General features: G+C 31.8%; 1 long non-coding RNA gene across 1 annotated transcript; it reads right to left on the minus strand.

The window, feature by feature from the left end:
* Positions 1-1487: 1487 nt before the first annotated feature.
* LOC143049389 (uncharacterized) lies at positions 1488-12842 on the minus strand. Its single transcript, XR_012970212.1, has 4 exons — positions 12710-12842; positions 9393-9530; positions 3780-3997; positions 1488-1678 (listed from the first exon to the last, which is right to left on the minus strand). It is a non-coding gene; the product is annotated as an uncharacterized LOC143049389 (long non-coding RNA).
* Between the last annotated feature and the right edge of the window lie 1366 nt (positions 12843-14208).

A 14208-nucleotide genomic window follows, 5' to 3' on the forward strand; every position in this document is an offset into this window, starting at 1 on the left:
CTCAAAAAATAAATATGAGTGGGAAAATACGAGTGGTTGCCATGGTTACGGACACTCTATTGTTTTGGTTGTGAAGCATAGTAAAATCTTCCAAAAATCAGCTAAATCACTACAATTCAGAGCCTGAATAGGAATAGAATCAAACATTTTTCATTAATTTTCATATGTAACATTGATACAACTTGGTTTTAGCATCATTTTAGTTCAGATTACATGTAAAACAAATTTGTAAATTTTTTGAAAAATTTTGCCAAAAAATGCATATTTTCAAATTTTCTGAAATTTGGGATTTTTGCGAAAGTATCAAATTTTCTGTGGTGTTTTTCAGAAAAGAGCAACTGTGTGTAGCATAGTTAGCACTTTAGTTATGAAGTTTGGATACTACTTTACCAAATTAAATAGAAAAAAGCTTGGGACTTTCTTTAGTTTTATCACCATAGAAACCGATTTTTTCCTTGGAAACGGAGTTATTATTTGCAGAATATTGCAGTTTTAGAGCTTTAATGTACTGAATTGTTCCATAACTGATAAAAAAAAAAAATACATTTAAGCATAAGCTTACTCTAAATTACCATCGTTAATAGTTGCTGACATCAATGTTACCATGGAAATACATATTACCCATAGTTACATCTATTTTAAAATGTATCAATAGAAATTTATGTAAAAAAATACGTATATTATATATAGACGGTGTTTATATTCAAATTGGAATCGTAGATCGACGCTGTTCAAACCTTCATTTAACCATTACAATGATACAAATCAAGGTACAAACCTGAAGGAATCGCATGGATTCCAAATTATTCACCTAAATCAAAGAATGTGCTTGTACGAGGAAATCAAAAGTTAGGCCAAACCCAGACAAGAAAACAAAAGTATGCATCACTATAAAAAAGGTGACTGCCTGTGGAAATGCAAATTAGAATTCTATGTAAACAATATTAATCGCATTTGTTATATATTAGGGTTTATGTGTACTTAACGACATTTGTTCATTAACAAACCGGTAAAAACTTGAAAACATACATAGTTGTTATGATTTCAAAAGACTACATTGAATGCTACATAAGATTAACATACGACGTTTGATGAACGAAAACGTCTTGTGGTTTACTGGCATCACCTATGAGAAAGTTGGCAAGATCCTCAAAACGTTTAAGTCACACATTTATATGGATCAATTAACACAATGCGAGTAATTACACCTACGTTATTCAAGGAGTCACATAATTCCAAATTATTTAGGAATTTGCAATAAAGGCTCAAATAAGTAATACTAGTTTGTAAAAGATCTATGCTGTCGCACGACAATAGTAAAAATCAAAAGAAGGATTTTTGCAGACAAATGATATCGCTTGTTTACAACAACATGAACCGTACCATTAATTATTGGTCCATATAATACCAAGAACTAATGTCTCTTCATTGATGTTAACATCGATTGATGTGAAATCAATTCAGACGAAAAGGCAATAAGCATAACATTTATCTCTTCATAGTTTATTGTGGATTTAAAGAAAAAAACCTGACATCAATGTTTGTATACAAAAATGACATGCTAGTCAGTATGATGTTTTCTCCAGTCGAATTAGTCCACAATTTCAACGGGAATTCGAATACAGACGAGGTCGTTGTTCTGGTCATCTCTAATTTCCCATTTCACAGTCAAACGGAGCTGAATAAAAGATGTATACATTCATTTAAAATATGAAACCAATTTAGACGAAAGCATATTAAAAAGGAACCAATTATGAAATAATATAAGCGAAAAAAAAACTAGTCTTAAAGTGGACTAGACCGATAAGAAGTCAATGTTCATTACATGTGTTGCTTTTCATATAATTGGAAAATTCGTGCTTAACAGAAAGGAAGACTGGTTCGTACTTAGATTTGGTTTACAAAAAAGATTAATGTTCAAAAGAACAGTTAGATATAGGCTATAAATCCGCCAACATTCACGTAAGTTAGATATTTGGTGGATAGTTGTCGCATTTCAAATCATAGCAAATCGGAGAATGCGACTAATTTGCAGACATGTATTTATCATAGGAAACTTGAAGATGTGCTACTAGTGAAACATGAACTGCCGGCCTTTATAGAGCATTTGAGTTTTATTATTCTATTCAGATTTTGTGATTTGTTGTGTTTTGTCTTAACTTTTTGACATGCTATTGTCTTTTGTCGACGTAGTATTTTTTTTTCGAAATTCAAAATTTCTGATACTCTAAAGTACATTCTTAATTTATATTAACACATGTTTCCTGTTTTAGATTAATGATCAACACCGTATTTAGAATTTTTAATATTGTTTCCTTTTGTATAAATAATGGTTTTGTAATTAGCAAATCTACACCATACTAAATATTATTGTTATACACATCTTCACTTTTAACTGCATTATAATCTGTCTATACCCACATTTTCACATTGCACAGTGCACAAGGTGATGTTTTTATCCGGCTATAAATGGCGTTGTAACTTAAATCAATGAATAGTTGATGTGTACTAATTGATATTTTAGTCTTAGAAAAATGGTTAGTTTTTTCACTGAGCTAGCTGTCAGTACAAAACTGCGACTACTCTCTGTTATATACTTCGTGTCTTTTTTATGTTAGGGATGTATAAATACCAGGCAATGGCTGGTCTGTGTTTTTTGTAAGATATTTACTGCTTTGTATCCATCGGATGAGTTAAAACCTTTTCAGCCGATTTTTTTTGTATTTCAAAAAATTCACCCGTTTGCAAACAGTATATTTATTAAAGTTACCATCAAATTGATTCATGTCAATAGCGAAGTGTTGACTACTGGACAGGTGATACAACGGGGACGAAACGTCCACTAGCAATTTCATCGACCGAGTGGTGCAAACAAATATCAGAGGTTCCAGACTTATAATTTGATACGTAATCTACATAATGCGATTAGTGACGTGGCTTCAAATCCAAATAATAAGGAAGCCAAACAAGTATATTGCTGAAAAGCATTGAGGCCACAATATTCGAAAAAGATGTGCTAAATACGCCGAACGCTATCTATCTTTGGATAAGAAAATAATTAGAATTTCGAATTGTTCATACTTTTGCAAACAGTAACTTCATTAAAACAACCATAAAATCGATATTCATGTCAAGACCGAGGTGTTGACTGAAAGCATGGGAATACACTTGGGACGAAACGTCCACCAGAAGTGGCACCGACCCGTGGTGTAGATATTTATCAAAGGTACCAGGCTTATAATTTGAAACGCTAGACGCGCGTTTGGTCTACATAATGCACATGAGTGACGTGAAAATCAGATCAAAATAGTATGAAAGCCAAACAAGTACAACGCTGAATAGCATTGAGGCCCCAATGTTCGAAAAAGTATATAATCTTAAACGTCAGATGCGCGTAGCACCACTGCCAAAGGTTATTACAGGGGTTGAGCGCTCAAAAACAAACATGTTTAGCCCGTCTCATTATGTTAGTGCCTGTCCCATGTCAGGAGCCTGTTTTCAGTGGTTGTAGTTGGTTCATGTGTTTATACTTTGTTTTGTTAGATTGTTTTGTTATATTTTAGACCGTTATTTTTCTTCCAATCAAATTCTTTTATATGCTAGTCGGGGTGTTTTATAGCCGACTATATTTTATTAGTTTTCTTATTTTTTAAGGCTTTATGGTTGCCTATAATTGCTTCAATCCACTTTATTTGAACATCAGTGGATAGTTGATTCTTATGCAATCATACCACAGCTCCTTTTTGTAAGTCACATGATAAGCTAAAAGAAAAGCATACCAGCGGATAGTGGATGTCGACAGGCAGTTCATTAGTATACTGGATTATTTCCCCTTTGGTAATGTCACAATGGTCAACATTGCTTATGCAAGCATCCTCGGTCACTCCGTTAAATCGAACGCCCTCTTCTCCGTCATTACTGAGAAGTTTAAGAAAAAATTCGGCGACACCGCCTAAAACACCATGAACAACTGTTGTAACTTTGCTGGTATTAACGTCTACAAAAAACAAGAACATTAAGACAAATGTCACATTTCAAGACATTGTCTTAAAGACAAATCTAATTATTTCAAAATGTTTGGTACCATTTTTCAATTTGGAAAACAACCGCATCTTCATTTTTTTATTCATACTTACAAGATTTAAAGAGAAATATTATGTTTGGATCTATAATTTTTGGGCCGAAAGTTCTAGATTTTGACAACCTATTAAGTTGCTAAAACGTTGATAGGTTCGACAGTGTTAAAAACAAAACAAAACAATTAGGTCTATCAAGCTTATGCAAAGAAAGAGGTTTTTAAAGCATGGACAGAATTGCAAAATAAATTTATATAAAAAAAAAAAAAAAGAAGAATTATTTATAACAGACTGGCATTGGGTTAATGAAAATATTCAAATGTCTATAGAGAGATCTAAGTGATACATGATATGCTAGTTAATGAGGGTAAACTAATAGCTGTAGAAAATGACAAAATATTTATAAGATAAGATTAAGATATATTTAGCAAAAAATCAAAATATCTCTTTATACAATCGTTGTAAATCTCATGGCGTAATTCTTCAAATTATTATAAGAAAATTTTGTTTTATTCAATAATAGCTCAAATGATATATATTTGAACAACGGTGTACTATCGTTTCCTTTATTTACGTCTAGTACTAATTTTTCTAACTAAATATTAAATAAAGGCAATAGTAGTATACAGCTATTCAAAAGTCATGAACCGATTGAGAGAAAACAAATCCATATAACAAACCAAAACCAATGGAAACACATCAACTACAATAGGAAAACAACGAAATAACAGAAACACTGAATTGCAACATAAACAAAGGCCAATGCAATATACATAGAAAAGAACTATTTGAAAACAACTGCCAAATTCCTGACTTTTTAAAACGGCCATATTCCTTAACTGTGAAGATAAATGGTCTCTAAGTTTAGATAATAATTGGGATTGGGAAAAAGCGAACAAATTGTTTTTTAAACAACAAAGAAATCAAAACTTTGTGGGTTCAAATATAGAGTCATACACAGAATCACAAAGTAAATTTTACTGGACTCAAATGACCTTAAAGAATCTAATGCTAGAAACGAATATCTGTTCTAAAACGTATCAGATGGTACCCGTGGCTTTCAATACTAGGATATTTGTTTTGTGATGAAATACTAGGTACTTTTTATTAACGTTTTAAGTCGCACGTTTCATATTTGTTTTATCTCTTTCACAATAATATTTATATGATTCCAAACCAGGGAAAAAAATGCTTCTTTTCAAACCTAACATTGTTGGGCTGTTATAAAGACGAATTATATATAAAGAACGTATTTTCAGCCTGGTATCACAATCACTGCTGTTGATACGATGGATAAAATCTGTCATAAAGATGTCACTGGTTCGGACGTACTTATAATATAACTATTTCTATGACTGCATCCTACATTTATTTGTTAGATCTTCTACGATAGATAATTCAGCTGATCTGTAAATATTCCATCTTCATGCATTATATATCATGTACTGTGTTACGTTGCTTAAAAGAGTTATATACCCTTAAATGGCTTATTTGAAAATATTGATCCTTAAACGCAAAAGTTGATTTTTCTTTTCATATTTTGAGTTTACAACAAATCACAAAGTTCTGTCTCCAAATTTGCAGATTTGGGTAAGTAACTAGAGCGATTTTGTACGTACTGTGATTTTACGATCCGAGATGGCGGTATAACATTAATCTACCATAAGAACTAATGATTTGAGTGTATATCGTGTATGAGTTTAGACAAATGTACATTAAATCGGTCAAATAGTTCGTGATTAAGTGTCAGTCTTACTTCCAGATAACCAAGATAAATTAGATTTTGCAATATACACACATTCCGGATAACTAAATCTTATGATTTGAACTTCTACGAGCGTAACGTATTAATCAATATGCAAATAATAAATGATGGGACAGAAAGCATGATACATCTATGAAAAGGGAAGTTAACAATTTGAAATAGTCACGTTTGTCATAAATAATAGTTTGAAGTCGCTCTTATCTGTCTATTTCCAAAACAAGATCAAGATATGAGGCAAACATTTTATTTTTAGTATTGTTTTTATTTCGCCAAGACGAAATACATTAACCAGAAATATTCAGCATGCCTTATTTTGTATTTGTGTAGGTTTAGTTTAAATTGGTATATGTTCAGTCGCTGTTGATCATATGGATCGTGATGTGTCGTGAAAGTCTTATGCATCATTGGTATTTGATGCTACGTTTTGGGCATTCCTTTTGAAGATAAACCAGAATCCGATTATCATTTTCAATAATTTAAAGACTCGAGAGGGTACAAGAACTAACACAAATTGAATAAAATTGAGAATGGAAATGGGGAATGTGTCAAAGAGACAACAACCTGACCATAGAAAAGACAACAGTAGAAGGTCATCAATAGGTCTTCAATGATGCAGCCAGAAATTCCCGCAACCAGAGGCGTCCTTCAGGTGGCCCCTAAACAAATATATATACTAGTTCAGTGATAATGAACTCCATACTAAACTCTAAATTATACAGAAAAAACTAAAATTGAAAATAATACAAGACTAAAAAAGGCCAAATGCTCCTGACTTGGGACAGGCGCAAAAATACAGCGGGGTTAAACATGTTTATGAGATCTCCACCATCCCCCTTTACCTCTAGCCAATGTAGAAAAGTACCTATACATACATTAAACTTCAGCTGAAGAGAAGTGCGAAGATGATATCAGAAGATGTAACAAAAAAAAAATAAACAAAATGACAATAATACATAAATAACAACAGACTACTAGCAGATAACTGACATGCCAGCTCCAGACTTCAATTAAACTGATTGAAAGATAATGTCTTCATCATATGAATATTAGGCACAATCCCTTCTTTTAGGGTTTTAGTATCATAACATCATAATATATATGAGAAGAACATAACCCGTGTCATGACAACAACTGGTTTTTAAATAAATGTGTTAGCTTCTGAGGTGTATACTGATATTTTTGTGCTTTTAAAAGAATATTACCATAACAGATTGGATGTGAAATACCTGAATGTATAAGAAATCTGCATGTTAAGCTATATTTAAGAATGATGTTCTTGTACCGATGAAAAAATTTAGTAAATGTTTTGACTAGTTTGTGATATCGAAAACCCTGGTGTTATAATTTTTCATCAAATTTTATACTCTCCAACAACCAACTTCCATTTCGTTAGATGAATTCAAACGGTTATAGATATGATCGAAAGTTTAATTGTCCCTCTAGTAACTTTTAGATAATGTTTAATATGCTGTATTTTATCTGAAACAGTTGAAACGTAGTCTCATTTTAATCAATAATATAGAAAATTCATGATAATCATTAAGAAATAAAATGACAAAATGAGAAGAAAACAAATCTACGTTTTGACCATTAATATTTAGGTCTTTTCATTCATTTGCTTCAATTAACACATCACTTCCTGCTTTAGTTTAGATATTAGTATTTGTCTTACCTCCTATACATTTCTAGGATAATGATTGGTTCAAAGCAACCGTGTGGAGACCATGTGTATTTTACCTAAGGTTAGTAGGTGGAGTTTATTTAAATACAGGGTTATTAGTTGTGTTATGTACCTTTACAAAAAACGCCACCGAGTTAAGGAAAAGTCTTAAAGGTTTAAACAGACCAGGAAATTGAAGATGACATTTGAAATAAAGTCATAAAATACATTTTAATCTAACAATATAAAAAAGAAGATGTGGTATGATTGCCAATGAGACAACTATCCACAAAAGACCAAAATGACACAGACATTAACAACTATAGGTAACCGTACAGCCTTCAACAATGAGCAAAGCCCATACCGCATAGTCAGCTATAATAGTCCCCGATAAGACAATGTAAAACAATTCAAACGAGAAAACTAACGGCCTTATTTATGTTAAAAAAATGAACGACAAACAAATATGTAACACATTAACAAACGACAACCACTGAATTACAGGCTCCTGACTTGGGACAGCACATACATAAATAATGTGGCGGGGTTAAACATGTTAGCGGGATCCCAACCCTCCCCCTAACCTGGGACAGTGGTGTAACAGTACAACATAAGAACGAACTATAAAAATCAGTTGAAAAAGGCTTAACTCATCAAATGGACAAAAATACCAGTAGACGTGGTCGGGTACATCCCGACACAAAAAGACGGTTGTTATTGATGGAATTTGTTTTTGTATAGAATAATTGAAGTAGGTTCTTGATACTAACAGCATTGAAGACTTGATCACTACAATAGGCCACTTGTCTAAATATTACATGTTAAGTCGGTAAGATAAATTCGTGTTAGTGACCTACTATGGCTTCGCTCTCACCCCATATGCACTTTACAGATTCCGTATATATCATATCAGGTCACTAGCATACTATGTAACTGGCAATGAATATGTCCTACATGTGAGTAAGCTTCAATGGAAATGGTCATATATAATGCAGTATGGTATTGATTAATTTGTTATATGAATATTATTTGATATTTTATACCAACGCATCAAAAGTATTCGTGTCGTAATTTGATGCAGGTTAAATTACAAAAGAGAGGCGGAATAACAGGGTAATAATAATCATTTAATATCTTTATTAAAGATTTCACCATTAGAATGAGTACCACGTTCATGTGCTACTTTTGTCAGTGAGACAAATATCCATCAGAATTAAAACGAAGTAGAAGTAATCAATTATAGCCCAAAATATGGCGATCAACAATGAAAAACAACATATTCCGCAAAGTTGACTATAATAGGAGCGAACATAAAAATATGAAACTGTTCAAACGGATGTAGGATCATTAGTTCGCATAACAATACATGTATTATAATATATATTTAGGTATGTTTTAATTATAAAACAATTGATGTTTCTACCACAATATTTAAAGAAATCACTAACATGTTAAATTGATAACATCTAAAAATAAGTTTTAACGATCAATAATTTTACAGTGATTGTGACTAAAAAGGGCTTTATGAATAATATCCCCGTAAATGATAGCAAGTGATACCTTTTTTTATATCAAAATTCTACAAGTACAGCCACATCATTGTATTTATAAGATAATTTGGTAAAGGTTTTAATTTATTAGTGATAGCGACTTTTAAAATAACTTACCAGTTGTATATATAAATGACGTGTTTAACATTCAATGATTGATATATATCAAACTAAAATACAAACAAACGTTCCATACTGTAGGTTCAAGTCAGAATTCAGTTAAATTAAACAGCTTTACTTTTGTCGTTATTGAAATTGCCTGTTATTAATTTACAACTGTATCATAATGCTAGGTAAATTGGAATTGGTTTACCTCATAAATAGTTTTAAATAATACTTACTGGAGGTAAAGGTGGCCGACATAGATACATTCGTACCACGTTTAAGATTGCAATCACGTGTTTTACTTAAACCGGAACACTCAACATTGACAGATTCAAGATCAAGATCTCCAGTTTTACTATGTAATGCGCTTGGGTCTGAAATAAAAATTAACTGCTACTCAACATAAACATAAACAGTGAGAATGTGAGATTCAGGTGATATAAAAGGATGTTTCGACATTAACCGCTTGCTGTTTACAACCGAACAGAAACAAATTTAATAAAAAAAAAAAAAAACTTAAAGTGATCTCGATCAAGATAAAATGTATGCATAGATACTTATAACTGCAGTATTCGCAATTAGCATTAAACGTACTTTCAAATGAAGTTTGTGTGATTCTGATTACTGTATGGTTAAGCTTATTAGAATGGTACGCATATAATCCATCAGTTACGCATATAATCCATCAGTTGAGTATAATGACCGTTTTCCTACTCTTCCTTGCTCTCTTTAAAACTTACCAGAAAAAGAAAAAAAAAGAGAGAGAGAGAGAGAGAGAGAGAGAGAGAGAGAGAGAGAGAGAGAGAGAGAGAGAGAGAGAGAGAGAGAGTGAGAGAGGGGAGAGAGAGAGGATTTGAATATTGGAAAATAAGTAATCAACACTTTTGTTAGAGTACAACAGTAGTGAAATCAATGGTGGAGTTACTAGGGAACAGTACAACATATTTGAAGTTCCTTTTAAAAATAATATTGGCGACAATTTCAGTGCTATCAAAATAGAAAATGTTTTAGATTAGATTGGAATCGAGACCGTACAAGTATAACACCTGTTTGTCTTTGTTAAAATATGTATTCTAAAATGACCTTCCGTATAATCTGGTCATAGACATTCCGTTTTAATCGACAATGTAGATGGGTTTTTAACGTTTTAATCAGTTAGTAATTTACATTAATGAATTATAAAAGCTCCGAATTACGACTAATTTAGAATATCTTCATGACATGAAGAAGGTAAATGAAGTTTTGAACAACAAATGAGTAGGTCCGATAAGGGCCGATTTTGACCTCGAAGTTCCGGTTCATCTAATTAAAGATTTTGGACACTTTTTAAACATTTAAGTGTCTACTTCCGTCGATTAAAAAGTGAAAGATTTGAACTGATTTAGTCATTAAAGGAGCTCAAATTCAAGCTTAAATAAGAACTAGCTATCAAATTTGCCATAATATGTCACTTTTCAGATGTTTTTTTGTCAAAATTGAAAGTGTTCATTCTCAACCTTTATATATGGTATATATTATCATCAAATACAACTTACATTTAAATATTAAGAATAAACACAAATGTGGCCACTTTTATTTCAAACGGAAACCGTCTAACAATTAACCAAAATGGTAACATTTCGAAGATTTCAGAAATTTAACATGACTTACTTTCTATTAAATGGAAATTAGTTTACATTTTAATAATTTTTTGTAAACTTGCTGTATTTTGAGGCAAAAAAGGGGTCTTATCACCTTTCTCATTTCAAAGGTCACATTGGCTCAAAAGTACAATCTGGAACTTTGTATATTCACTTATTAACTTGACTAGTTTTCAATACATTTTGGTAACTACTTTAGGTAAATGTTTATAATTTGATACGCCAGACGCGCGTTACCTCTTCATAAGGCTTATGAGTGTCGCGCGGATCAAAATAGTTATTAAGTCATATAGGTACAAAGGTGAAGAGCATTGAAATCCGCAATTCCCAAAAGTTATGCCAAATACGGCGAAGGTAATCTATTTCTGGGATAAGTAAATCATTCGTATTTAAAAAAAATCATACTTTTGGAGACAGAAAATTTATAAAAATGACCTTATAATACATACACATAGATATGAAAAAAATCTAAATTAGTATTTGGTGATAGTATGTAAATAGCTATAAAAAAAGCTTTTTATTCTGTTGTCGTATATGATAGTCAATTTTCGAGTTCGATGCATTTCCGTAAGAAAACTTTGGTCTTATTAAACATAATTCGTGCTTTTAGAGGCATTGTCACTACCGTTCCAATATTGAGCGAGTGGTTGGAAAACAATGATGCTATATTGAACGGATTATTCGGTAAATTGAATTCTCAAGTTTTAAATCAGCACTGCTGTTTTTAGGGAATTGTGATTAAATACATACAGAACAAATATTATTACCCTACATAATAACAATCACTTTTACGCTTCATGAACGGTAATATTACAGGGATATAGAAGATCCTCTCTATTTGGTACATGACTTCATAAAGCTTAAGGCGCGCATAATAGACGAGTTTTTTCCGGTGAAGGACAAACTCGAAAATGATATATTGGAATATTCTTGATCGTATATTAACTTCACTTTTGACAGTTCGAAATATTTAAAAAAATGTTAGGCTTGTTTTTTCCCAGAAATCGAATAAAAATCCAGATCTTTACAGAATAGTTCTCGGAACAACAGTATTTACCCAAACGAAGTGAAAAACTTAAACATTTGATTCACGATTTCAGATCATAAATCTTTGTTTGTGTAAATATTTCTGAAAGAAAAGTACATTAGATATAAAAACACAAACGAATCGATCTTTCACATATATGAAATTGACGAGGGGATGCTAAAATTCAATGTGGATGAAAACATTTGCATACTACACCTAAGCTATCTAACACTTTCTAACAGGTAAAAATGAGCTCCTAAAGATTAGATTATATATAAGAAAGGTTAGATCAACACTACCCTGATATATTTACTATTCTAATGCAATTATGTTGTATCAATGGTTCAGATTGGGTGACAGTGAGTGTAAAATTCTCTATCTCTTTGTCTGTAACTAAGGAAGCCGACATTTTGAAATGCGGAATGTATTAACATAAACCTTTTGCAATAATTAGCAAATAACTCACTTGTTGTACCTAAAAATTTTTTTTTTATAAAATTTTATTACATTCTGAAGCGGCCAACAAGCCAAAAAACGACCGGAAGCATACCTATGTCGTCACCTAGTTTAGGGACCAAAGAAGATACAAGTGGAGTTTTCTTTAATGAACATTTAACACTAAATTAATGATAATATTTAATTATGTACTTGTTTTGCATTAGAATAGAGATAACTGTATTGTATTTGAAACTTTGCAGACGTCCATCTGTAGTTTTACTGTCGCAAATACTCGTTGACCTGTCTCCGCTAGACATAACCAGGTAAACTAAATTTGTGACAGTAAAACTTCTGATGGACGTCCACAAAGCTTCAAATAAAATACAGTTATCTCTTAATTCTCTTATTAAATACCATTGTTTATATCTACTGATACGTAATTTCTTACCACATTCTCTGTAAGGTGGTTTGATACATCGAACAAGGCATACGACGAACGGAAGAATTATGAAGAGGTATTTCATACTAATCGCACAACTTGATAATAAAACAGAAGAAACTGGATAGTATAATGATCACAGCAATTATATATATATATATATATATATAAAGTACTACAAACAATGACCAAATGTGTAATATCCAATGGATTTACACAAAGTAACCTCCTATTTATCATTTGAATTCCCTTCAACTTAGCATGTACGAATTGTCTAATAATAAAATCCAGATAAGATGTAATACATGTAGTTCAAAACCTTTAAATGAAAGTTTTATTTAGATTGGCTAATGGCCGGTGTGCGCAAAGGCCCCATAATGAATATCGTACTTAGACCTATAATGGTTTACTTTTACAAATAGTTACTTGAATGGAGATTTGTCTCATTTGCACATATACCATATCTGCTTATATCTGTCATTGCTTATTAGAAATACTCGACATACCTAGATCTTTCAAACCCACCACTTTTCATATGTCTAGGACTTCGCTCATTGTATGTTTTAACAAAAAGGAAAAGGAACAAAAATAAAATGTGTGTCAAATGCAAAACAGTTGAATAGTAAAAGCGTATTCAACATTATGGTAAAATTAAAGAGCACAAGGGTGTACGTTTGATCATTTGTGGATATAACTTTGTCTCATTCGCGATCCAAAAAATCTCTTTATGCAATATGTGATAAGTTAATGTTATCATTCCGATTTTAATGATTTATTTACATCGTAGTTAAATATGAGACTTTCATAAATAAAAATACTCGTCGAAGATGCGTGTGCATTATAGCTATACTGATCAATGGAACGGACATAAAAGAAGTGATCTGATAACTATATGAGAAATCCGACAGCAACCTCTTTGTGGGAAACTCTAAAAGATTTATATAAATATACAAAATTAAGTACCTTCTTTAAACGAGAGATAATGATTAAATTCATTTAAACAAGTATGGACACAGACGCAAATTGTCAGTGGGGTTAAAGGTCGTTACAAATGTATTGAAAGCTAGACTGGAAATGTGTATTAACAAATTGAGTTGATGTGTACATGTCTTCATTCAAATGCATTGACTGATAAAAAAAAAAGGGGGGGCTTCAACTTCCACCCCTCTCTGTGAATTAGTTGTTTGAGTGTTTGAATATGGAGTTTGTTAATAAATAGCTGCACTGTAAGCGCATGATATGTCTTGATTCCTTTTAAGCTTGCTTAAAGGTTGAACTATTTTGTTTTGTACAATTATTAGTCTATTTGTTTTCTCATTTCAGTTGTTTTATATTTGTCATTTTAAGGTCTTTTATAGCTGACTGTGCTGTATGAGCTTTTGTCATTGGCTATTTGGGGACCTGTAGTTGTTAATCTTGTTTTAAATTTTGGAATGTAGCTGAAGTCAACAGACATAGACAATTCACCCAAGTTTTATAAAATGATGTGGAAGTGTTTATGTGAATAA

The sequence above is a fragment of the Mytilus galloprovincialis genome, chromosome 10 (genome assembly GCF_965363235.1).
Source record: "Mytilus galloprovincialis chromosome 10, xbMytGall1.hap1.1, whole genome shotgun sequence".
Lineage (NCBI taxonomy): Eukaryota > Metazoa > Mollusca > Bivalvia > Mytilida > Mytilidae > Mytilus > Mytilus galloprovincialis.